Source organism: Cygnus olor, chromosome 5 (assembly GCF_009769625.2).
Source record: "Cygnus olor isolate bCygOlo1 chromosome 5, bCygOlo1.pri.v2, whole genome shotgun sequence".
Classification (NCBI taxonomy): domain Eukaryota; kingdom Metazoa; phylum Chordata; class Aves; order Anseriformes; family Anatidae; genus Cygnus; species Cygnus olor.
The window spans coordinates 36,367,892-36,394,601 of record NC_049173.1 but is presented as its reverse complement, the minus strand read 5'-3'; the positions used below and the strand labels follow the sequence as shown (position 1 = coordinate 36,394,601).

The 26,710-nt window shown below is 44.6% G+C and overlaps 1 long non-coding RNA gene across 1 annotated transcript in view; it reads left to right on the top strand.

Annotated features, from left to right (window-relative positions):
- Nucleotides 1-16,075, top strand: part of LOC121071244 — a 35,941-nt gene extending 19,866 nt beyond the window's left edge. The window contains exons 2-3 of the long non-coding RNA XR_005820464.1: nt 13,296-13,592; nt 14,354-16,075. This is a non-coding gene — a long non-coding RNA (uncharacterized LOC121071244). The remainder of the gene's footprint in view (nt 1-13,295; nt 13,593-14,353) is intronic.
- The last annotated feature ends 10,635 nt before the right edge of the window (nt 16,076-26,710 follow it).

The following is a 26,710-nucleotide window of genomic DNA, read 5'->3' as shown; positions in this document are numbered from 1 at the left end:
AGCAGAGACATTGCTGCATGTGAGGTGCCTCCCAGGGGCACCCACAACCTGTCTCTGGTTTCTGAGGATTCACAGGCAAGGACGAATGAGTGGTGGGACTTTCTGGATGCAGAAGCAGGGTACATGGGCACCTTTGTCATTGTCCATCATGGCCTAGGCATTTGATACTTAACATCTGCCAGAAGAGTGATGGTCATTAGACAAAAGATTCGTTGCGAACAAAGGATGAAGAGAGATCTAGGTTCAGAAGCATGTGGTGAGTTCATGACAAAAATCATTCAGTATGCCTACACATGGTATGCAACATTTGTTTATTAACCCAAGTAACATATAAGTGTCATAATTTTCTCTAGAAATGAACCAAATAAGGTATTTGTCCTGACTGAAATAAGGTATACAACATATTGTGTCTTAGTGAATGTGATCACCACTGTAAGCTGTTATACCGGGCAGCTGATGGCAGAATTACACCTTGTCTTTTCCTCCTGCTATCAGTATGGTATCAGCTGTCTGAGCAGTCCAGGGCAGTCCTTGTTCTTTCAGCGTGGGCTTCTATTTCTCAATCCATGCAACCACAGCAGTTCAGCTTCTCATTTTTGCCTGAATGCTTGTTTCAGCATTTTTCCCAGCACAGTGGTCCTGCTGGAGAACGGGGCTCTTTGAGGGGGAATATTTCTTTGACGGTGTTGGATACAAGGTGATTTTTTAAAGGCAGAGCCACAGCTAATACTATGTCTGCTTGAATGGTGGCATTAAAGCCAGCCTAAGTGTTTTTGTCAATTTTATAACTCAGTCTCTTTTTCATTTTTTGAAGTTACTATGGCCAATAGCCAGTCTTTCAACAATCACAACATTATTTCGCTCCACCAAGCATAAAGCTCAGAGGAAACTCAATTCCATTTGAAGCACCATAGTGTAAGAGAAAGAGACTCCTACCTTGAAACCGGAGCACTGCTGATTGTCTGCAGACCCGAGCTGCTGTGGGGTCAGTATGCACGTGCCCTCGAGAACAGCACTTGGATCAAGCTCTTTACGAGTAATCTCTCATTTTGGAAGCCTTGGTATTGGCATGCCTCTCTTGAAGGCTCTGATCTCTGTTGTCGAGGTCGCTGGCAATTTTCAGCTTCTATTATTCTTGGCTGCTTCCAAAAGTGTGGCGTGTGTATAATCCTCTTTTTCTTTTAATTTTTGGCTGCACCAGCTTTGTGTAATTGTGCTCCCATGAATATATTAGTTGACTTTTATAATCCTGAGAAGCTCATAATCAAAGACCAATGTAAACTTACTCAAATATCAGCTTAACTATTACTTTTAAAGTAAGGCAAGCAACTATGTGAGAAATGTACTTGAAAACATTCAACTCATTCTGACATTGAGATTTCACAGTGGGTCAGATCAAAACTTATTAGAAATCTATTTAAGATGACACCTCAGTAGCATGAAGCGTAAGTGCCATTTCTCAGTAGCTAAGTGGAGTTCAAAGGCAGCCCTTTATGCAGTGAAATGCCAAAATCTGATACAAAAATATTTAGACTACTGATCAAAATAAATCAAATCCTCTTTCCTCACTATGACTGCAAAATATAACGACTCTTTTATAAAATTTAGCCAATTTTGATGGCAAACTGCAGCTACTGGGCAATGCCATTTCAAGGAAGACAAAATAGAAGCCACTTAAAACAATCAGGTAACCAATGACTCAGGCAGATAAAATCAAGGCACTAACTGAAAGCACAATAGCTTCTAAAGCCATAAACCACCACGAAGATCAGTTTCAAACCATTGTAGAAGACGTTACAAGCTGATAATGGAGGTACAGAGGTACGTGCCTCTTGCTATCAATGCTTTGCAAGAGGGGCAGTGTCTGAAGCAGCCCAGGAAGGGCTGACCTGTGCAAATGGGATCTGCTGGGATCTCTTCAGGCAAGGGGAACGGTGGGAGGTGAGGGGAGCTGTGGAGGAACAGACCCTTGGCTGGAGCTTCGTCCTGCTGTACTGAACCTCAGAAGCCACCCGTGCCAGCTGAGTGGTGTCCAGGCATGAACAAAAGGCAAGCTGTGACTGCTGGATTGGGAGCATTTCTGGGCTATGCCTCTAAAAATCAATCTTTTAATGTGTAGGGAAAATATGACAGAAAATACGTGTTCCTCTTGCCCTGGTCGGTCCACCTGCTCCCACACGCTGTTGAGGTGGCACGGCCGGATCCACAGACACCGTTCATTTCAATGAAACATCACCTCTGAGAGCCCCCATGGCAAGTCCTTTGAGACAGAGTTCAGCTTCCTCTTGATGAGGCAAAAGGATGTATTTCTTACTAATGGGGTAACTGCACCGGAATGATATGTACTCTAACTGTGATTGAATGCAAAATGAGAAATGAGAATGCAAATTGAGAACATCCCCTTACGGTCCTACCCCCGAGTCCTATATAACAAGTTTGTCTCCCTTTCCCCTCACAATTACAATCCTGCTGGTAAAGGAGATAGATGTAGGCTCATTACCTAGCTGCATAATGAAGTGCATTAGCAGGACAGATGGACAGCTGGCAGTAGAGGCTGAAACAGGCTAAAATCCAAAGTGCTCTGAAATATGCCCTTGGGCTTTCTCCAAAGCCTATTTATTTTCATAAGACGATCTGAACATTCGCAGGGAACTTGCCTGCTTCCAGGTGTCATCACTCATGGTGTAGCAGCCCCAACTGCGAGACAGCATCACCATCAGTGCCCTTGCCTGGGCACTTCAGTCACGTTCTCTGTGCTACCAGTGGCCCTGGGGACGGGTGGCAGGGAACCCTGCAGAGCCCAGCCACCCCCTGAAGAGAGCCTCCTCAAAACGTCCTGTGGCCCTCAGACCTCCAAGTAGTAGTTAATTTTTTTTTTCCTTCTTTTCTATGGCAGTTTTGGCAGTCATGTCTGTGTCTTTGTCAGAGGGAGAGGAACGGGAGCACTGACAGGCAGCACAGGGCTGTGTACAGACCAGCCAGGGGAGCTGAGTCCTATCATCCTACAGACAGCCTACGCAGCCTACAGTCTCTTTCTTGCACTGATTTTTTTGTTTTCCCATAGCGCGCAGTGATTTACTTGTAGCCCTCAAGGTACACGAAGCATCCTTTCCAGTCTCTTTAATCATTAGATAGCGATGTTTCTCACCACACTGCTGTTACACTATACAGAAGGTGCCTTGTACAGAGACGTGTGAGGCACCCTTCTGCTGCCGGCAGGCGCAAGATGTGCTGCCTCAGCACGGGCAGCTTTCTGCACTGTGCGTGGCAGGCTGCTGCCTTTTGCCAGAAAAAAGTGTAGCTTGCTCCACCAGTGGCAGTTTCTGCTGTCCTGAATACAAACGCCGTGCTGAACCCTGTGAAGTTCAGAGGCTACAGACCATCAGGAAAGTAAACGGTCTGGCAGGTAGCAAAGACAAGCTGGTAGCAAAATGAGTGCTATCCAGCTGTGGAAGAGAGAAGGTAGGGATAAGCGCTGTTGCAGAACCTGAGGTTGTACATACAACTGTAAGACCCCACCCTCTCCTTCCAGTCTCCCATGTTACAGAAGGTGGTGTCCTGGGGTGCAGTTCCATCTTCTGGACTCACACAGCTCCGTGTCCGAGCCAGCGTGAGGGACCAGAGGCAATGGATTGTCTGCCTCTCATGCTGGAGGCTCCCTCACCATGCTGCGGTGCATGGGCTGGGAGGTGTTTTTGTGCTGCTGGTGGTGCCAGCACCTTGCGCTGAGGAAGTGCAACCAACATTTACCATTGCAGGGGAAGCAGAAAGCACCGTCAATTAAGGCTGCTCATGAGTATGTGCTGGCAATATTGATAACAAAAGCAAGCACTGCATGTGCACCATTCCACCCAAAGGCTTCAAAAAGGTTTGCAAAGCCTGCATTGCTGAATTATCCTTCCCTAATTCCTTTGCAAGACAGGCAAATGTTACAGCACCGTTCTGCAGACCACTAAAGTAAGCACGTCCCATTGGGGGCTGGTGGAGGATGATCCCAAAGCCATCACCTAGATCTTTTGTCATCACTTGACCATATGGTTTCTCAAATATAACTTTCTTTATCTATTACTTCAAAACTATATTTTAATTTTTTTTTCAACATTAACTTGAGCTAGAGCACAGGTGTTGCCCTACTTTAGCCACCATCTGCACACACAACCCTTCTGTAGCTTGAATCGGTTGGCTTATGTGGTCAAGCAGGCATCCTGCACTGCTTTACAGAGTGGCTGCAGGCTGCTGTGATAGACCACCTGTGGTCCTCCACGGCCATCCCAGTGTTCCCTGCCATGTTTCTAGAATGGAGAAGTTCTCCTGCAGCACTATGAGAAGCCCTTATTGTGCCTTTCAGCCTGCTACACAGCTGAGGTTCGTGCTAGCTGCAGTCCTGGTATTGCACAAAAGGGAGCACAGGGCTGGTACGGACCATTCTGCTGTCAAGGGTGCTGGGCTTGCTCAAGTGCTGTGACCACCAGAAACTCCAGGGGCCTCTGCTGGGAGGACTTTGCAAAGATACGACAGCCAAGAACAGGAATATCTATATCTCCATGAAAGGTTTGTGTTACATAACTGATTTCAAAAAGAATAAGAAAAACGAAAAAAAAAAAAAAAAGAAAAAAAAAAGAAACAGGATTTCTTGAAAACATTGCTCTGTAAAGCACTTTATTTGTTAACCTGAGCCTACAAAAGTATTAAATAAAATGGGGTGCTTGACCTTGGAATTTGAAGGTGTGTCTGGGGCACTTGTCTTCTGCCAAGTGTTTGGATGAAGTCCCTGAAATAACATAACCAGAAAAAAATGAGAAACTGGGTTTTACTTGGGGAGTGAGGAGCAATTAGCCTGCCAGAGGCAATCCTCTTCGTTACAATGAGTAAGTGTTTGCTGTTCCCGAGTGAGGTATAGGTGACGTGCACTTTGCGGAAGACAAAGATGAATTATCTGGAATAAACAACAGACATTTGAGCTTATTAGGGAGCAGAGGGGTCTAGTAGTTTTATCTGCAGCTGACTCTGTGAGTCAGCTGGCTAACAATCCAGTGCCACGCTACCTACTCCAAAAACAGATTAGCTACATTTCCCCCTTACTGAGGCAGCAGTGCATAACATTGGATTCAAACCTTGTCAGGAGGACAAGGGGATGACTCAGGGTGTTTTTCCCCCCTTTCTTTGTTTTGATTTGTTTATGAAGTAGGTGTCCATGTTCCAGTCTGCTTGTAATGAACATGCTGATAGCAAGCTAAAAATAATTTCGGAGGAGGATCTTACAGAAGTCTCTGTAACAAAAAAAAACATACAGATAAGTCACTGTAAACCAGCACTAGCTGAGTAGTGCTTTATTAGCTGGAAAGGGATAGGCAGTAATGAAGTGACTATAGTCCATATATTTTTTAAAACATTATTTGTTTATAAGATAGAGGATGTACTGATTCTTCTTTCTGATTTTGATCCAAAAGTTCACATTTTTCTCTTTTTCCATTAAACCTGCCCCAGCATACCATTCGATAATAATACCTTTCATGACTGCTTTTTTTTTTTTTTCATCCAAGCTCTTCAGTATCACTAAAGGATTGATGTGACTTGCAACATAGATCTTGCATCAGGAATAAGCTGAAGTTGTCTTGCTTTTCCTTAGGGGACAAAAAAATCAGTCTTTTGAAATATCGCCAACAAATAATACTTTCAGAAGCTCTCACATAGTTTGGATGCCAAAGTTATACTGAAAGTCAGTGAGGTTCAAGTTTCTAAATCACGCTGTAAATGTGATTTAAAGGCTTTAAGGGTGAAGCCTGTGTCCCTGCAGAGGATCTGGACAAGACTCTTTTACCCTTCAAGATCTGGGCAGGTTTTTAGCACCGAGAGGTGGGAAAGAAGTCACAGAGGGATGAAGAGGAGGCTCCTACCAGCTACAAGTGGGCTGCTCATAAGTTTTGGAGGGGATGGCTGAATCTGTGCTTACAAGGATGGTTTCTCTTGTTAAGATACGTCTGAAGATGCACAGTGCTTGGCAGTGTTCCTTACCAGTACGGCTCTGCGGAGAACTGCTTGGTGAGCCCATTAGCTCGTGTGCTTGTTTCCAAGTTTGTCTGAGTGTGGAGAAGAGTGAAGACAAAGCTCAACGGCTTAGAAAGAAAAGAACACAATGCTTCTCATTTCAAGGTTCTGATAATTAAGCCATTAAAGATTGCTGGGGTTAACAATACCATGTCTACAGGGAACTAATTACTCATACAACTGGGAAAATACCATGACAACAACAAAGAAGGACATTTTATAGCCAAGTAGCAATGATAAGCTCCTGCCCCGAAGCATGCAGCTGGAAGGCCCAGCCTCTGCCCTCCCAACTCATTGGGATATCTCCAGTGAATAAGAGCAACATGTAACCCACACTTCTGCTGTCAAGGTGATTAGAAAGGATGCAGTAAACACTAATAAAATGTACAGACTAGAGACGTGTCAGCCGGTGAAGATAGGCTGCAGCTACACAGCCTGCATGGCTCGATACTGCTGCAGCAGCAGAGCACTGGGCCCAGGGGCTTGCTGATTCACTCCTTCCTGTTTTTCATTTTGCTCCTTCATGGAGATCGTGGTTTTGTCTACAAGTCTCTCCAAGGGCATCTGCTTTGGTGTTCTTTTTTTTTTTCCTTCTTACCAATACCCCCAAAGGACTTCCACTAATTTCCCTCTCTGAGCAGCAACAGCAGCAGAGAGGCTCTGATTTGTTTACTGGAAGCATGTTTTCATGGTGAGAATGGCATGTGTTCCTCTGAGACCTTTCAAAAGAGCCCCACCTAGCATAATTGCAGGATTTCAGATGAGCTCTGAATGCTAGAAGATCTCTTTTTACTCAGTAACCTAATATCAATTACATCTTCCCCTAACTATAAAAGCCTTGATTTTTAATTCATGTAATTTTCCCACTGAGGACAGAGACTATTTAAGGCATCTGCTAAAATCTATAAATGTAATTATTTGTTGCAAAAGAATTCAAAATGAATTTCTGTGAGGTGGAAGCTTAAAAGCCTTGAGGAGACTGGCGGTAAGGCATCCAACTTCATTACCTCTGTCCCTTCTGGTGGCAGTGTCAAGGGGCTAGGGAACAGGGAGATCCTGTGATACCAGCACGTACCAGCGGTTGCACCTCCAGGGAGATGAAGGACAGGAGAAATGTTCCCCTGGTCAGATGTTTGCTGTCGTATTCAGGGTGCTGGAGGGTATCTACCAGCACAGGTGCTGCAGTGCCCATGTATGAACCTGTTGTCCACAAATTTGTCTCGTGCCTTCTTGAACCTGCTGACACTCTCTGGCTCCACACCCCACTGTGGCAGGGAGGTCCAGAAGGTCATCGCCCTGTCTGTAAGGGATGACTTTCTAAAATGTGCTTTAAATGGGCCTCCTGCTGGATTCATTGGATTCTCTGACCCTCGGCTTCTTGTAGTGTGAGGTTTTACGAACATCATGTTTTATCTGCTGCCTTGATAGTTTTATAAACCTGGATGAAATTCAGCCTCAGTCTTCTCTCCAAACAGGAGAGTGCAAGCCTTTTTAGTCTCATTTCAGAAGGCTCCATCCCCTCAGCTGTTTTATCTGCCCACCCCCAGTTCTGCTCTGTCCTTCAGACCTGAGCTGCATGTGGTGGCTATACTGCTGTGGGGGCACCGGCATGTTATATCGCAGCAAAACGTCACCGTCAGCATTGATCTCAGTCCTCTTCCTGGTGAGACAGAAGCATCTTCGTGGTTTATGGAGGGTGTCTGTACCTCTGTGTATGTGCCGGGACTAATAGCATGGAACTGCAGCTATCAAAACAGCACAAAACTTCCTGAAAAACCTACCAGGGGATATGTGGATATGGCCATTTATTCTGGTGGCTGTTGTTTTTCAAATGGGCTAAATAATAATAATAATAAAAAGAAGCTTGAAAACCTTCCTGAAGCTCTTTATTTTCATTTTTTTCATCACTGTGGAAAAATTACACTCACCAGGAAAGGGACAAACTCCAAATGGATGCAAGACTGCTAGGCATAATTTGTAATGAGGAATTTTAAGTCTCTGAGAGCTGGACTTCAGCCACTCACTGCAGCTCTCCCTCCTCCTCTGTGCCCCTCCGGGCAGCATAAGGGATCCAGAGACAGGCAGACACTGCAGTGACTGGGGACCTGGCGACGGGCTCCTGTTTGTGGACACCAGCTGGGAATCTGCTTCAAATTAATACCAACTTATTTGTCCTCTTAAAATGTTCCTCCAAAAAGGTAGCAGCCAGAAGCAGAACTCGTGGCAATCCCGCTTGGCTGAAAACCTGCCTTGTAGGCCTCGGGAGAGGGAGAGAGGCTCAGGCTGCCAGACAGAAAGCTATTGCAGAAGCCACGCGGTTTTCCTGGCCCTCTCCGATGGATTTTTCCACCAGAAAAAAAGGTTTTGGCCTGCGCTCTGCCTGGCAATCTTCTAGGGACTGGTGAGTGTGATACCCCATATGTGAGTAGTCCTTCACAAGAAGAATGTGCACTAGTGTTATGAAACCCCTTTGGCTTTGGAGGGTGACATTTATGCTGCGTAAGGACAGCAGGAATTCATTATTATTTGTTTAATTTTGCAGAGTTATCTGTGTCTCAAAGCTTCTCCTATATCACATTCCTGATAGGTCCCCATAAAGGACTGGATGCAGTAATTAAAGCAGGGCTATTTTTTTGTGGAGCTTTTTGTTTTCCTGTTGGCCAGGAAGGATCAGCACTAGCTATTTAACCTCTGTGTTCAATGACTGTGCTGTGTTTCCATATGCAGACCTGTGTCTTGGTGCTTTTCCACCTCTTGGTGGTTGGCTGGCCAAACGCATTCCCATCTTTCTCTTAGATGTTTATAAATATGCAGATACACTTCACACTAAGCCTGTCAAGATGCTCACCAAGCATCACACTCTTCTTATCTTCTTTCTATGGTTGCCCAAAGAGACTGATGCAGGATTGCAGTATCATTTCCTGGGACATATGCGAGTCTTCCACCATCCACGGGGCTGTGAGAACCAGGGTGAGCAGCTTCGGGGCTCACAGGCAGCTGAGGGAAGAGAGCCATATGAAAAAGAAATCATATGGAAGAGCATAAAGGAAAAGGTAACCAGTCGTGCTGGAGCTAAAGACTGGAAATTAGCTTTCCAGAAAAAACAGTGGAGAGAATCAAAGAGAAATTGAACTCAAACCTCACTTTTTCATAATTAAAATCAACTCTCCTTTACTTTTTCAACCAGCACTTGATCAAAGGAGGAGCCTTTGTGCATCCCCTCTCTCTTTTTTTTTTTTTTTATTCAAGTTGCGCCCTGCATCTTGACCACGAACTATTCCTGTCACAGTGATTTACCTTTCTGGTATTAGTTATGGCCTTTGCATCCATTTCCAGCTCGCTGGGCGGTGAGTTTAGCCTTCCGGCATTTAGGGAATAGTCCAGTGAACACAAGTCTCACGGGTGGCAAACCCAAATGTTTAAAGAAGACAAAATTGGAGAGATTTTGAAAAGGGAGGGAAATACTCTGCATTAGTTTTTAGGGCATGACCTTTTAGGAGTCATGTTACCCAGTCTATCCTCTCAACTTTGAGGGCAAAGAGTGCAGGTTTTATGTTCAACCCCAATAAAATTGTGTGGCTCCAGAGCTCACCATAACGTGACGATGGTTAGCAAATCCCCCAAAAAACACCAGCGCTTACTTTCTCTCCAATCCTCAGCAATTGTCTGCCTGGGCAATTTCATTTACTCACAATCCCTTCTGTGCCTGTATGTTATTGAATCCGTATTTTTAAAAGCACTTGAAACTCGAGCTCTGTCCCACTGGCGCGTGGGGGCAGTGCTCCTGCTTCCTCAGTGCTCTGGTGGACTTTGCAGTCCATCTCTCTCTAGCTCCTTCCTTTTCATTACAGCCTTCTCTTATTTGTCCCTAGCCTTGCTTTTGTCATATGCTGTTTTCACCTATTCTACGTTTTGAAAAAGCAAATGCCGTCTGCCTTCAAAAGCTTTGTCACACGGACAGACTCCTGATGACAGAGAAGCTCCTTGCACATTCCTGTAATCGTGGCATGGAAATCCACAGAGGAAAACAGGGAGTTTGCCTGCTGAGGGTGTTGTGTGTGCTGCAGCATTTAGGTGTTTTCTGTGACCTTGAAAGACACAATATGCATAATAAGCAAAGAGCAAGCAATAGGAAGGATAATGTAGTTTCTGTAGATTTAGTCAAAAATGTTCTGCAGAATTAACTACTTCAAATGGTTAGAAAAGCTAACACAATTTAACATCTGTGGATTTTTTTTCCACCTGCATATTAACAGAGATAGCAGCGATTGGCCAGGCTTAGCCCAGCCATGTGTGTGTCAACTAAATGCAGAACAGTTGCTATCTCTAGATATTTGCTGAGGATAGGTGTTCTTGAACTACAGCAAAAGGATGCTGACACAAATGTAGCATGCATGATAGCAAGATGCGAGTTCAAAGGAGAGGACATTGTACCCAAGTACGCATATCCAGGGACTTACCATTGACTTGTTTTTTAACTTGGCAATTTGGATCGCTAGTCTTTTGCTCCTTTTGGTAAAGAGCTTTGAGATCTCTGCTTTCCACCCTTAAAGTGCATTATTATGAAACAGTTCCCTTAATTGCCCTTTCCACATGCAGACGATGGCCTTTTTCCAAAGGTATATTGTATTTGCATTGATCACACTGCTGGCTAATATGACCTTGTCATTAGGAAAACTTGAAATGTAAAATATGAGTTACTTGGACTCTAGCATTATTCATTGTTTTATTTTCTGATCTCTGAAAGATATTGCAGAGCCAGCAGGAGGTCTGTGTGAGACCTGCTGACACTGTGGAATTCGTGGTACTTTAATTATCCAAATAATCTAAACAAAAGAAGTTGACAGCAGAGTAGCGCATGATTGATCGTTAGCTGCAAACTGCAAAAATGAATTCGGCAGCTGGGGTGTTTACACGAAACTCTCGTGGTGGCTGCTGCAACCTCCTAACACCGCCATCCTGGACAGGACATCAGATAGGATGTGCTGGATGGAAATAGGGCTGGAAGCATCCACAGAAGATTGTTTCTGTGCTCACAAGCACCTTTTTTTCTCTGTAGCTTTGTTGTAATGAACAACTCAGTCATTATGGTGGGCATCCTCATGGGTTTTTTAGGTCAGTGTCCATCCAGTAACTGGAATACTTGTGGGACCAGGAGAGGAAGACCAATATAAGATTACAGGGAAATTGGTGCGGAGGGAGACCTGGAGACTGCACAGAGCCATGGGCCACAGACTAGAAACACAGCCACAGAACTAGTAACTCCCAGCAAAATGGTGACAGACCTGGGAATGCCCATCTGGTGGTAGCAGAACCTCAGTGACTATGTGGGACAGACAGGTGAGATCGAGATCCCTGCACCCCTCTTCCCCCAATCCCCCCGAGTCCTTACAATTTTGCATTCACACTGAAGGATCAAGCCCAGCCACACTGGAAATGTACAGAGCGCAGTGCTTTCTCCTGTAATGCATTAATTCGTGGCTTTGAGTTCTGGTTTGCCTTGGATGCTAGAAGAATACACTTACTAAAAAAGACGAAGAAGAAGAAAAAAAAAAAAAAACTTCTTGGCTACATTTGCGGTAGAAAGGTCTGTCAGGGGCCATTAAGTGGATGCAGATACAGCAGAGCTCCAGAAGTCCTTAAGCTGCAGCTTGCTGAAGAGTATTGTGGGGACAGCATAACCCCGTGCCTGCCCTTTCTGAAGCACCCCCAGCATGCCTTAGTGGCCCTGAGAGATTGGATTTTTCTGGCACCCTGCCTGGCCACTCTCATCTCCTTAGGTCTTTGTCCTGAAGGTGGAAAGCAGGCTCGGGTCACAAGGACACTTTTTCCCCTCTCACTCCGCTACCAGGACTGCTCCTGGGAGGCAGGTCAGGAAGAGTTAGTTTATCTTTGTCAGGGAACATAAAAACAAACATGCCTATGGGGTTAACAGTTTTAGCAAAGCACTCTTCTTTTCTTTCTGGAAATCGTGTTTAAGGAAAGCCACACAGAGCTAATGACTTGAGTGCCTGCAGTGATTGTCCTCATACTCAAACTATGCAAAGTGTTCTACCAAAAATCTCAGAAAACTGCCATAATACAGCACTCGCAACAACACCCTGTGACAGGGGTTGATCTCAGGACTTATTTGTGTATCTTTAGCACATGAAAAATACAATTGTCAAAGTCTGCAGCATTGCCAGTACATGTGACCTTTAGCTCATCTTGCAATACCAAGTATTTTCATTAGCCAGAATTGCTACAATTGGCTTCTTGGGAGAAGCTCCATTTCCTGAAAATAGAAACTAATGGGTGGTCATGAAAACTGAACCAGGGGAGGGGATGGGGAAGCGGAGTCTGAAGCTGACTTGGCAAAGATAGTAAGTACTGGGAGCTGGGAAAACAGAGCTTACAAAAGGCCAGGATTCAGAGGCGGAGTTCACTTGTTTAGGAGAGGCAACTAAGAAATTGGCTGGGATGGCTAACAAAATTGTACACGGTGCCCTAGATAGGAAACGGGGCATTGGCCAGAACATGGCGGGAAGCTGACTGCAGGAACACAGATAAGGTCGGGAGAAGTCTGGTCCAGGAGGTGGAGAGGAGGAAGAGAAAAGCAAGGGCAATCTAGAAAGAAAGGGCAGAGAAAAGCAAAACCAGGTAGAAGTAGGGCAGGAGACTTTTCCTGTAAGCCACTACCTTCCCCAGAAGCTGCACGTAAAGCCAAGATGTCTGAACCTTCCCAGTGCTCCACACTTCAAAGATGAAGGATTGTTACTGCAGTCGGTTGCTCCCTTGGCCCAAGTTGACAGAGGTCTGCGTAGGGGACCTTAGTGACTCGGATGACGTGTGTCAGTTTGATGCCACAATGCAGAATTTCTGTTTTTCTAACCTGGATAATTACACACTGCACCCTCTCTGTCCTCCTGCAAAAGATCTGAGAGCCAAGCCTTCCAAAGTTGGTGATGCCAGGGTTAAGACCGCCTGCATGCACGTGCTGAGGGGCCGCTGTTAATTTAATTATCACACACCACTCCACGGGACCCGGGCCTCACCCAGCGCACAAGATGGATGGCGTGCACTTAATGAGCAGCTGCTCAGTATTTTTTGCTCCATTGTTCGGAGAGTGTCTCCACGCTTTATTGACTGCATACTATCCGTGCTAAAGGCAATTACTTTCCTCATGAGTTTTCCTGTGCTGCTTATCACTATAGTAACTGCCTGCTTTACAGATACTACCTAATCTGTTTTCTCACTTCCCCTCCGAGGTGGCAGGACCCCACCTGTATTTCACAAACGCGAAGCTGAGGAGTTGAGAGCAGAAGCTGATGAGAAGTCACCAAGTTCAAGTGCCCAGACTGCAGAGGGACTTCACGTCCCACAGCGCCCAGCGAGTGGATGTGTGGTGACACTGGCCTGTCCCTGCTCTCGCCCACTGCGTGGCACGTGTCCCAGATGCACTGCCACAGGCTCAAGGAAAGTATCAGCTAATGCAGCAGCACAGTGAACTTAAAGAAAAATAAATTGCCAAATAAATGGTGCAAACCACAGAACAAGCCAGTTCGGTATGTATTAACAATGTGACTGCTCTGCTTGCCTGCAGATTTGTCTTTTTTCTCTTCCGTGTTACATTTTTTACTTCTTTCTATATTGCACCCCCTGGGGTCAAGACTGTTGGTTTCTGTATTTGCAAAGCACCCTGCATATGCTCTGAGTGATTCAAACAGCCTGTGAGATAGGTAGATACCTATCTCCCTTTAGGAGAAGGGAAAATTAAATACAAGGCCTAATTTTCTTTTCTTTTTTTTTTTTTTTTTTTAAAAAAAAAAGGTTGCACATATCTTTTTGTACAAGAAAACAGGCCATTCAAAAGCAGACAATCCTGCTTCTGTGGCAGGCTGGACACACAGCTGAACATAGGAGTGGGCTTCTTGGGTACTGATGTGCAGAAGTTGTAGGTAACTCAGCACAAGCCTGTTTTGGAGGATATAGGTGTATGTGATTCACTCAAAGTAACAGAGGAAGCCAATCAATCTTGTCACTTAATCAGTATAACAAAAGAAAAAATATGTTTCCCTAAAATAGAAGCAAATCAGTCATGTGAGAGATAATGCCTTAAATTTTGCTGAGAGTCTGTAGGTTCCAATAAGCACCAATCTTTCTCACTTAATTAGTCTCCTTAGGGAGCTACATTGCAGGTGTTTTTCATTATTTCCAGCAGAAGTTTAGCAATTTCTCTTCACATTGCCTCTTTTTGGGACAAATATCTGCTTTCCAGCTGGGGATCGTTTTGTTTCTAAATTGTTTCTCTCTTTATCTCTCCCAGATCATTGGAGCGAAGGGCACTTCCTCCTGTCTGATCCTCCTCATGCATCTTCCTGGAGAAGAAAAGGCAACTGTGGGCTGAGGAAACAGTGCCACTGCCTGAAATCTCATCTATTTGGATGCATTCCACAAGAACAAAACAGCAATGGAAGGTTTTTGGTATTTTTTTTTTATCATTAGTAAGAGCACAGTCCTGGACAGACGTAAGGAGAAATAAGAGTCCCCCATTAGAAGACTTGATGGAACCCCCGAAAGATTATATTAAGCTGTTTTCAAGGGCTTATGTCTTATTTTAGCAAGTCACAATGCACGTGCCCAGCTGTCCCCTACTCATGCAACGTAAGGTGGGTCAGATTACTTCATGTGCCAAAATGGGAGTGACCTACTTGCTACAAAAAATATTTGGGGATGTAGTTACCCGGAGCACAGTCACAAGCTTTCTGTGGGGTAGTTCTTTAGTTTTTGGAGCACTCAAATGCTATGGTTAGATTTGACTTTTGTTATTATGCTCTTGCCATTAGAGTAGGCCTTGGACACCTGTGTTGTACATCCATTCCTCTCCTTCCAGGATATTTGGGATTTGAACTTTTACTGCAAGATTTGTTGTAGGAAATGAGTGGTAAGGAAGAGTGGGTTATAAGAAATGAGTGCTTTCCGCTGATGCAGTTGGAAGCTACGTGCCTCTGAGGATGTTACTGCATGCCCTGTGTTTCCAGCTATCCAGGCTTCCTTTGATGAAGTGACGTCCAGAAATTGTGGGGCCTGAGGCTGCAAAAAGATTCACAGTGAATTCAAAATGTGAACACGACCGCAGCTCTGCAGCCTGGGAAATTCTCTAAGATCCTTCCCCAGGCAGGTGACATTGCTGTGAGGCTGGAAGTGGATGAGTGTGAAACCAATGCAATAATTGTAGCCTTGCTGCTGGCAGTATTAGTTTTCCTTCCTGGCAAGGACAAAGGAAGAAGGTCGGCTCGGTTAGCTCCGCCGGGCTCTGTGGCGGGAGGAAGTTCGGAAGGGGGCTTAGCAGCTTTGTCTGTAGCACGCTGACGTTCTGGACGGGAGAGGGATGGAAGACATCAACACCTGATTGTGGCCTCCGAGCAAATTTTTGCATTTAAAATCCTTTCCTAGCTGGAAAATTCTCTGAGCCATTGACTAATTAGATTGTATTAATTTACAGAAACGTTAGGCCTTGTTTTTTGAGCCAGACACTGACATGCTGCCATCAAAATGTTCTCGCCTCCACCGCCGGCTTTGCTTCTGTCAACATTAAGGGTGGCATAAGTTTGGAGTACCTGCGGACAGGAGCATGGGGAAGGCCCTAAAGAACGCATGTCTCTGTCAGGAAGGCCTGACAGAACTGGGAATTAAACTCTGGGCTTAATTTTGTAGCTTTTCTGGTCTTGGTCTGACCCTTGGTTTTGTCACTTACATTTTTTGTCCCCACTATTACAGTACATTTCTTGATAAAGACCATTCTGTATATAAAGATCTCTTAAAAACCATGTAGACGATGTTCAGGAAATTTCTATATGGTGTTTTCCAGGTTGTCTTATGATATTGTAAACACAGTGGGAAAACACTGGTTCATTCTGTGGCATTCTTCTTGCACATTGCGCAGGCAATTTGAAGACTGAATACGATACAGGGAGTGTATGTATGTTCACATGTGTATAAATGCTCTTATGTACATGTTAAATAGATTAAATTGATTAGTAACAGAGTGGCAAGATTCTCTTTATTTTTCAAGACCTATTTTATGGGATTTATTTAGGACTGTACCAGCAGCCAGTCTATAGCAGCTAGCTTCCAGTGCAGCCAAATGAGTCATTTCCACCTACACTAACACATGTCAAAATGGTTCCTACTGTGTGTCTACCTATTAGAAATAAACAGAAAAAAGTTATATTCGTCTCAACTTCTGCAGCGTCTTCTACCTGAGCATCTTAAAGAAGCGTAGCAAGGTAGATCTCCCAGCCCTGCTATGGTGGTAAGGTGTATTATGTACACTGAGATATCCCACATACATTTTTAGGTGGGGAAAGCAAGGTACAAAATACTTCATTTGCTTCATGTCACAAAGCAAGCCTGCAGAAAGAGTAAAACCAGACACCCCCTGCTCCCATAGCTAAGCTGTCTACCCACTGGACAATACTGCCACGAAATCCCAGCAACTTATTTTTTTTGCTTTATTTCCAGCTGGAAGTAACACAATGGAGGATTTTTCCTTTCTGTTGCTTAGCTACCTCATGACCTTTGGATAGTCTCTCTTATTGGCTGGGCAAATGCATTTCCCTCTAGCCGCCGATGTGGAGTGTCTCAGACCTCCCCCTCGGGCAGGATTTCACCAGCTGCCCTGCCTAGACCATGTGTTTCTCTTCCCATCTTGCTGAAAGAAATTTTGTTATTTTGCCTCTAGCATGTACGGAACGGCGCTAGAAAGAATGCAGGAAAAGCCTTCAAGAATGACATATACTGTATCGATTCATTGTATTACTGAACAGCTCATCGTTAATTAAAGCTAGCCTGCTAATTACTGTGATGCTGCTTCTCTGAACCTCCAGAGCCTGCAGATCAGTGGGCTTGCCTGTTCAAAACAGCTAAAACTAGAATGGTTCAAACTCTGAACAAAGAGGGATCTGAACTTGGCAACGTGAACGTGTGTCTGCTTGATCCATGACCTCATTGCTACTAAAGACGTCCTGCTCACAAAAACTTGCACAAGGAGCCTACTTGATGCAGGGGCTTTCAACCTTTGATTAAGGCATTTGGCAGTGAAACTTTCAGTCCAGTGGTGTCATGGCATTTCACCACTACTTTAAGGATTTGAGTGCTAAATCTCTGCTCAGTTTTGACTCCTGAAACAAAGGCAGCTAGAATAATCAGAGGTGACATTTTTTAACCTATCAGCTTTTACTGGTCACTTTGATTAGAATAAAAGCATCCCTTTGTGTTAATTTTTCCTGTCTTAAATTATTCTGCCAATAATCGCTTTTGCTGGAGGTGAAGCAGTCTCTGAAATAAAAGACACAAAAGAAAGAGGAGAGACATGCCTTCCCAGGCCATCCTGTAACTTTTATTGAATTATTTAATTATGGAGAATGAGATCAAATGGACTGCATAAAATCTAAAGCCTTGCATTAGGCATCAGGGTTTTACATACAGTGTAAGGATGGAGTTTACTTTCCTTTGTTGTAGGACCTGACCAAACCTGAGGATGGAGATCCCTATGTTCAGCCTACAGTGAACCAGCTGGGAAGCACTGTGGATAGGCAAGCCTTAAACCCAGCTCCGTGGGTGTCTTCCAGAAGGCATGTTCATCTGCCTGGGATCCACTGTCTATGGCTTCCTCTGAAACAACTGCAAAGAGGTCACCTTTTTCTTTTCTGAACTACCACAGGGTGTGATGCGAGCATCTCCTCTCCCCTTTTAGTGCACACTGCTGAAGGGAGGGCTTCCCCAGAATGGTGGGCACCTGGCTTCAATTCTCATCCCAAACACAAGTCCTTAAAATTCAGTCTCTGAGCTCTGGGGAAGGTGTTGTTGCTGCCAGGGTATTTGGTGTTTATCACAAATAGTTCACTTGTGAGTGACTGAGCTTAATTCACAGGCATCTGTACAAACAAGAGAGATCTTCAGATGGCAGGTACTACAGAACTGCGAGTTATATTTAATCATAGAGCTCTCGAGACTCTGCCCTTTGCAGCCTAGAGGCATTCATTAACAACATCCTCGTGTAATATTGAGCTCTTCGTAGAGCATAATGAAGACATCCTCAGGATGAGGGGAAAAAAGAAGCACTGTATTTTTTCTCATGGGAGAGCACATAGGAACTAGATGTGCCGTTCTAACAGATGCTTTCCTTCAAGGAGAGGTGGGTTTGTGTATTTTTTCTGTTGCCAAAATGAATTTACCAGAAATTTTAAGAGAGCCTTGTGTTCCTCCTGTTTGGGCTCTCAGGATGTTTTCCTTTCTGTAAGAACGTGCATCCTGCCCCCCAGTCAGCCAGGCCAAAGTCCCACAGACCAGCATCCCTCAGCTCCAGGGAAGCTCAGGTTAAGTTTAAATCCAGCTCCTGTGTGAGCATCCAGCCCAGGAATGCAGTGTTAGAAAGCCTTCTTCATGAAGATCCTCCCAGATTTGAATTTGGGGTCTCCTGTGACTCTATGCTTACAAATCTGTCTGGTGACCAAAAAGGTCTCCATATGGCACCTGAATCTGATACCTGCATGTGGTGCACCTGGGGACAAAGGGGATGTGCAGCCCCTGGCTGTGCTCTAACCTCCCTGGGCCAGAAGCCAGGCAGAAGGACAGGGAGCTGGAAGCAATCAGCAACAGAGGAGCGAGAACTAGGCTCCCTTCTCTGTGTGCGCAATGAAAAACATGGATTTGAAATCAATTTACAGCAAAGTGATTAAATAAAGGACAGATCTATGCTGCGGCTAGAAGTACAGGCACACCATAGGCAAACACTGCAAGCGCCAGTAACAGAGCAGCAGTGACAGCAAGGACTTCAGCTGCGAACAAAAACCTGCAAGTTATTTTCTTTTTCCTTAATATTCCTCATCCACCCCCTCATCCAAACAAAAGATAAAGGCCGGAAAAGACTGTCGGTTGTAGCATGTTTGCAAATTCTCTTGCTATCACTCATCTTCGCTTCTGTAAACAATTTCTGTGCATTATTAACATCTAAAATACTGTAAACATGGAAAATCACAACTGAAATGTACTGCTCAGGGAACGGGGCCCAAGGACACGTAAATGCCAGTAACTCCTTTGAAGCTGTAGGATCAGCTGGATCAAAAGTTACTGGAGCAAGCTTTCCCCTGGAAGGGAAGCGGCCAGCAGCAGGCAGCGAGGGAGGCTCTGGGAAGTTCTTGACCTTGAGGGGGCTCTGGAAAGCAGTGTATTTACTTGGGCCTTTTCGAGGGGCTCAGTGAACTGAACAGTCGGGATCTTAGTCATCTCTGCGTGGGACTGGCATGTGCTCGCTCTGCAGCAGCCTCCAAAGGCAAAGTCTGCCTGTCTGTCTGCGGAGCAGCGGGGCTGGGAGAGGGCGCAAGATGGAGGCACCGCTCCTTCTGCTCCGGATTTGTGTTTCATTTCTCTCATCCTTGTTTCTTTTTTGCTAGCCTGCAATAAATCATCCTGTCTGGAAGTACGCGTTTCTCCCTTTGCGTTTGGAAGCTGCTCCTCTAGTCTTACCTTCAGTGCTGAGCCGTGTAAAGTGATGTCCATGCGAGCGTTACGGATTATTAACGTTCAGGAGATTATTCATGGTGTTATGGGATATCTGTAGGCACGTTGTCTAAATAGAGACCTGATCTAGCAGTGGATTTAACTGATCATTCTAGATAGGGATGTGGTGAGCTCGGTGATGACTGCTTCCCAGGGCGCAGTAAGGCCTGCCGGCCTCCTGCTCGCCTCGGTTCCCCCACCACTGCACAGCTTCGGACACCCTGCTTTGAGCCTCGGGGAAATATTTTTTGGACAACTGCAGGAAAGTTATTTCAATGGCAATACGGTGTGCATGCAATGCTGTATGTCTGACTTAAGCTCCGGTTTGTCTCATGTTTTCTTTCACACTTCTCTAGAGATTTTTGTTTTTTGTTTTTGAGTTAACAACACAGAATAAATCCCTTTATTTTTTATTCCTTAAGTCAAAATACCTTAGTTATATAGTTAGTAGTATGGAGAGGGAGTGTGCTTCTTAATCCATCACATCCTGCTTATGCATCTCCTGTACCTGCCAGGATACACCTTTCTGGAATGCAAAAAAGAAAGGAGATCTGTGCCTACCTTCAATGGCTGTTTTAACTTCTTTTTTTTTTTATTTTGTAAGTTGGTAAAAGTGAAGTAGTGCCCCTGTGATGCCTGCGACACAGGATGATTTATGATAGCTGTGTGGGGATTAGCTGAATGGGTGGGTTCAGGTGTTATAGATGGGATGTGAACATCTCAAATCCTGGCTGTAAGCTTGGCAGGATTACCTGGCTCAGCCCTTTGTTCTCGTTAGGCAAACAAAACGAGTTTGCTCCGAGTGGGTGGTAGGAGGGTGTATTTGGGATGAAGGCTCAACCATGAGGTTCTGCGTGGCTGTCTCAGTGCTCCCTGGCATGCCGTGAGAGGAGGGCTGGGCTCAGGGAGGAGCTGAGCACGGCGGCTGCAGGGAGCAGACTAGCCCTGCTGCCAGAGACAGCTTTGGAGCCAGCCCACCAGGCACGTACTTGACTGCTGAGAAGCCCAGGCCAGTGTGTGATGTCCTTGTGCAGTGAAAACAGAGCTGATTCCTTCCATGGGCTACATCCTGCCTCTCCGTGTGCGTGTAGGGAGGTTAGGGAGAGGACAGCTGGAACTTTCCGTGCTCTACAGCCCACCCGCAGCAAGGCTGGATGAGGCCGGGATGGACCCTCGTGCTGTTTGCTCAGGAGGGGCTGTCCAGCCTTCTGCTCATCCTGCTGGCAGGCAGCAATAGGAGCAGGGATCTGTGTACGGCTCCATCCTGGGCCAGGCCCGAGGAGGGCCCCCGAACCACCTGGGGCACCAAGAAAATCTCTAGAAACCTCTGCTCGACCACCACGGCCCTGCTCTCCCCAGTGCTCAGGGCAGTGGCAATGGCGTTAGGGTGATGGGAACAATCATCTGGGAGAAAGAACCAGAGCTTAGACTGGTCACCTTGTGAGATGGCTTCTGGAAAACAAAATTATTTTTAAAATGAGAACAAGGAGAAGTGTGGTAAAAATAATATTAACAATATGCAAATCCTTCTGCAATGCAAGAAAAATGAGGGGGGAGGGGAAGCACACCCACAGGAGGAAGAAAATATGACTTGGAGAACTGAAGAGGATAGACTATAAAAGCAATGCAGGCAATAGCTAATAATCAAGAATAAGGAGAAACAGAGTAAGGATTAACTCTTCAGTGGTATGGGATTCAAGACTGCTGCTTCAAGCGAGGGGAAGGCAGAGCAGAATGCAACTTTCTAGCCTTCATATGTAGGAACTGGAGCCAGAGCTACAACAGTAATTTCTGATTTTTTTTCTTCTAAAGGTTCATTATTTATTTATTTATTTTTAAAAAGGGGCATTCCGAAATCTTATTAAATGTTTTGTAAAGGCTATGGTGCTTTTACAGCCCTCATAAAGCTTCCTCCAGCTCTCTGTTCCCAGGTGTTTATCTGAAGGAATGGGTGACCTCCGCAATCCTGCCAAGGTCACGGACGCCACCGCAGCCTGCTTGCAAGGAGCCTTAGCGAAAACCCAGCACCACAGAATTTAGGCAGGTCCTTATCCTGTTCCCAGAGGGTCTGAATTTTGCCTCAGTGCTCTGCTCTCTCCTCCGAACAAAAGGGCTTGAATCTGCTCATTTTGCTCAAGAGTTAGCGGTTGAGTCAAGCTCAGCAGGATGATCTGTATGAATCACTGCATCGCCAAGTGAGCTACAGTCACAAGTGTTTTATCCAAATTACAAATGAAAGAGCGAGAACTGCTTCCATTACTCTTCATCCTTAACAGCCTGCTACATTTCATTACAGAGCACATATGGGAAGAAGAGATACACAGGTGAAAAAGCAGCCTAATGATCACAGCAACTAACTGCGGGTCTGATCGTTCAGACCCATTACCAGGCACGGTGCTGCGCTTTGTGCTGTTGAGATGTCCTCTCGCAATGGCAACAAGCACACGGAGAGTCAGGCGTTTCCCATGGCATTTCTAAAAAGTGCATCTGTATCTATTGAATCTTTAGAGTGTTTAAAAAAATCAATGCTAAGCCAACTTCCACAGCCTTTCCCAGCAACAACAAATTAAAGGGAGGCATGGTGCCATAATTTCCCATAGCTGTGAATAATGTGTTACAAATAGAAAGTCTACTTGTTATTCATACCGAACCAAATTATAAAATATCTGAATCTCTCACACTTTTTTTTTTTTTTTTGCATGTAGGTTACCTCTTTTGACTTAGTCCTTTTAATAGCTATTTAAAGCAAGGCCATACTGTAAGATGAATGATGATCACTCCTCACTGTACTAGCAATTACTTCACCAATTCCTCTCCAAATGTGTAATATACTAATATGTGAAGATTATATTCAGCCGCAAGATGGACTGAATGCTGCGAGGGAAGTAATTACTTTTGAATATCATTTTGCAGTCATTATGAAGTCTCTGTTAAATGAATTTCTGAATGTTATCAGAGCTGATGTAAGCACATCTGTTACCAACTATGTCTAACTACATGCAAACTGCTTAGTGACACCACTTACACTGACAAATATTTAAAATCTCTGCAATTTTACTAGTTTGGCCATGAAGAGGTATCAGTATAGCAACAAACATTTCCAATAAAAGGCAAAACTTAAGCTACTTTTTTTTTTTTGGTCCCAATTATTATTGCTCTGTGTGGAAGAGAGCAAAATAAAGGGAGTTAATATGCCTTAATAGAAAATGTCTGGATAGAAGAAACATAATTATAATTTGCTTGACTGGAAATCTAATTTTAATCAGGGGCTTGGGTTTGGCTAAATTTCTTAGAAAATATGGTATGCTAAGTTAATTGTTTCCACAAAATTAAAAGCCAGACGAGAGACTGTTGTTCTGTTGGAATAGAAGCTCTTACACAAGAGATTCATGGAAAAAATGTAATAAGGTAAATGATCTTTTGTTTGTGTATACTTAGGTGCAGTCATACAAAAATGCTGGTATTTACAATTCAATTCTTACATTATAGAACTAACGAAAAATACCTGGTAACAATATGTAGAATTTTCAGCCATGTCAGTCTGGGTTCGCATTGCCCTAAGCTTTAACAAAGTAGGAAGGCTGCGGCATGTCTCGGACTCTGCCTAAAGCAGGGACCCTTTGAAGAGTTTGAAATTCATGAATGAGTTGCTCATGTGAGGCTCCGAGAGAACCACGGGTGTGACAACTCCTCATTTAATCTCTGCAGGAAGGGAATTGAGTAATGACGTGCATGTCTCTGAAACCAGAGTGCCGGGCTCTTCCAGCAGCCCCTTCCAGCCTGATGTTCCTGGCTTGTTTTTTGCCAGCAATGCCCTGCTTAACAGGGAAGGAGGCTTGTGAAGAGCCTGCTCTTTCTTTGCCCTTGTGAAGGAATGAGGCAGTCATAGTCCCAATATTCTCCTAAGTACCTTCTCCTTGGTCTCCTGAGGGCAAATTCTGGCTCACATTGGTACCGGAGCCTGCAAACCAATGCTCCTGGTAAGCTTTTTCTATGCTAGTTTGCAAAGATGAATGTTTATTGCAACTAACAATTACAGCACATTGACCAAAACTGTAGCAACTCATGCTTTTATTTCTGGAGGTGCCTGGATCAGCTGTTCTGTACATTGGTCAAGTGTCCTTATGTGTCTCCACTGTTTTATAAGTAATTAAAACAAGTCTGGCCTGTAAGGTTGTTACCTGAGCACTCCAGATTTCTGCAAAGACTGCATTTGCAGCATTAAGTTTCATTTTTAGATGATGCTAAATCCCTACTTGCTGTGCTTTCTCTGAACAAAAGGATGTTGCTGAAAATAATAGCAGAGTTTTCTGATGCTCCTGATATTCCTAAAGGCAGAAGAAAGGGACTCTTCTGCCAAGCAGCTGCTTTGGTGGTAGCATTTGTGCTGCAGTCCAAAAGACTTGAACTCTGATTCTATGAGTCATCTGTAATTTGTTGCATGTTGAGGTATATATATCTCGCTTTTGGGCTTTGGGATGAAATGTGAGCTTTCTAATATAAATAAGCATGCAGGGATCGGCTTTATAACTCACAGGTCTTAGACTGTCACTGACTTTGGATTATGTCCAAGTGTGACACACTGTCGGGAACTGAATGCTTTTGATAGTGGATGCAGTGGTGTACCAGCTCCATAATGCTAACAGCCTTCTAAACGCCCGCAGTAGTGGATTTGCTACCAAAGCTAAGAGGATATTCTGTCAAAATATCCACAGCAATAGTACTAGGTCCTCGCTGGTCTACCTGTAGTGATGCTGCTTGGCTTCATTTCGCTCTTGCCATTACTCCCCTTCTTCTTCACTCTCTTCTATAGCATTGGTGTGTTATTGTATCCATGGTGTGCTTGCTCCATCAGTGGGGAGAGAATGGGGCAGACCGAAGCTGCTGATGTATCTGGTTAACAAGGGTCTGTAGGTCCTTGGGGAGGCAGCTCCCATAACCCAGGAAGGTCTAGGAGGAGACCCCCATCCTGCTGCAGCCTTCTTCAAGGCATTAAGTTCTCCCAAGCTTCTGATCAGCTGCAAAGTGATAACTAGGGAGAGGTAGGGGGAAATTCCCTACCCACGTGTACCACCTGTGGAAAGCTCACTGTTTCTGCCTGAAAGAGCTAATAGCACTGAGGCAGCTAGTGGTATCACGATACTGGGTTTTGGCGTTGTTACTGGGAAAGAATCAAATGTTACTGCCTGCCATTAATTCTCAGTCCCTGGCAGGCAGCACTCAGCACATGACAGGAAAAAGACCAGAGATTCCAGCATGGAAAATCTCCAGGACCAATCTTTCCCATACAAGAAATAGAAATCTTAGTTTGAATGCCTAAGATTACAGCTCCTGAAAAATATCTCTAGACATTACAAAAGTCAAGAGGCTGACAGAAAACATTCTTCTGTGCGAGACATGCTGTTTTCCATGTGGCAAGGAACAGAATCTTTTCTCACCAATCACTGGGACATCTTGAGGTATACCCATTGATACTGTTCACAGAAAATAAAGTGATGCTAAAGCAGCAGACTCGTGCATACATTCAGCAGTGGATTTTTTGGGTTATTGCAGCTGCTATGGTTACCAGTCACGCGGCTGGCCACCTTCTGTAGTGGAGGTACAGAGTGATTATACTGTACATTGTGTGAAGAAGTCAGATAGACCGTGGGGGTGTGTGGTGGGTGTGAGTTCCCCACCCACTGCAGAAGGAGCTGGAATGAAAGTTCTCTGAAAGAAATGTATTTCAGTGCTAATGCTGCCTAAGTGACTTCTCTATTAATTCTTCCAAGGAGGGAAAGAAGTTGCAAACCAGCTATCCACTGCTAACCAATTACTCTTGTAATAAATGAAAATTAATGTTGATGTTTTTGTGTTCATATGGAAATTGTCCCTTGGAGAAAGGATGAGTGAACTTCTTCACAACTCTGTTGCATTTACAGTAAGATTAGGAAATCCATCTGTACTCCTGGAGGCTCTAGGGTTCCTGCAAAGAGCTCTGGATCTCGGTCCCCAGGCAGTCCCAGTTGTGGCAACACTGCACCTTCATCAAAGAGAGACACTAGCACAAGTTTCTTTCGACCAGTCATGCAACAACTTCCCTTCTTTCCTTCACTTTTTCTTGGCCTAACAGTCCCAAGGCTGCTGGAATATGCTCTCACTTCTTTGTTGGTTCTCCATGTCATAAACGAACTGCCGACCCTCTGCTCTGCTGACAAAGGTCTCTATAAGATCAACTATCTCTATAAGATCAACTGCATATTCAGCTTCAGGAAGGAACCACGGGCTTTCTGTTCAGACATCATAGTTTAACTGACTGTGTTAATGAAGGAGGTTTTCATTTTGCCTGCCCCTGGATATTTTCTTGACTTTAAGCTGGCAGTTGCTGATAGAAACTTGAATTTCTTCTTCTTCATGACATTGCAGCGATTTACAAGATAGGCTATTTCCAGATAGCTCAACATCCTGCCTTTTGTTGCTATGAACAAAAGGTGCTGACACTTGTGCAGCTTTGATTGAACTTTCACAAAAGCTGTCACTTTGGATGAGGCAGCCTCTGACTTTTCTCTTTGTTTGTCAGTGATGCCTCTGTTTGTGGTTTTGCCTCCGGCCCATAGTATTTCCTTGGGTTTCAGTGGCCTCTACCCAAACCTTACACCTGCCATGACTTAAGTTCAACTGCTGGTGATGGCTCCTGTGAGCCTTGCTGCCAGCAAGCCCTCCAAGCCTTCCCGTGTTCTTTCCAATTCACTCTTGCATTTTCCGTTCCTTTACTGAGATGTCAGCTGGGTTAAAATGGCCATATTTATTAGACTTCATGACATGTAAGATGTCTAGCATTAATGGCTAGAAGTCTTCTAAAAGGTTCCTTGCTTTCCTACCCCGCACAGGATTTTCTCTCTGCACGCACACACACAAAGGGATGATTATGTTAGCACTTGTATAGCTGCCTGATAATTAAGTCAGTCCATGGAAACTTAAGGTATCCTTGCTAGTAAGCACGTTATAGAGGCAGTAGGGGTCCTCTACGCTAAAGAGGATAAAGGCAAAAACATAAAGTTATGTCAATCAGAAAATTGCCAGGCAAATTACATCAAGTATTGAGAGGGAAATGGTAATAAATCCAGAATATATATATATA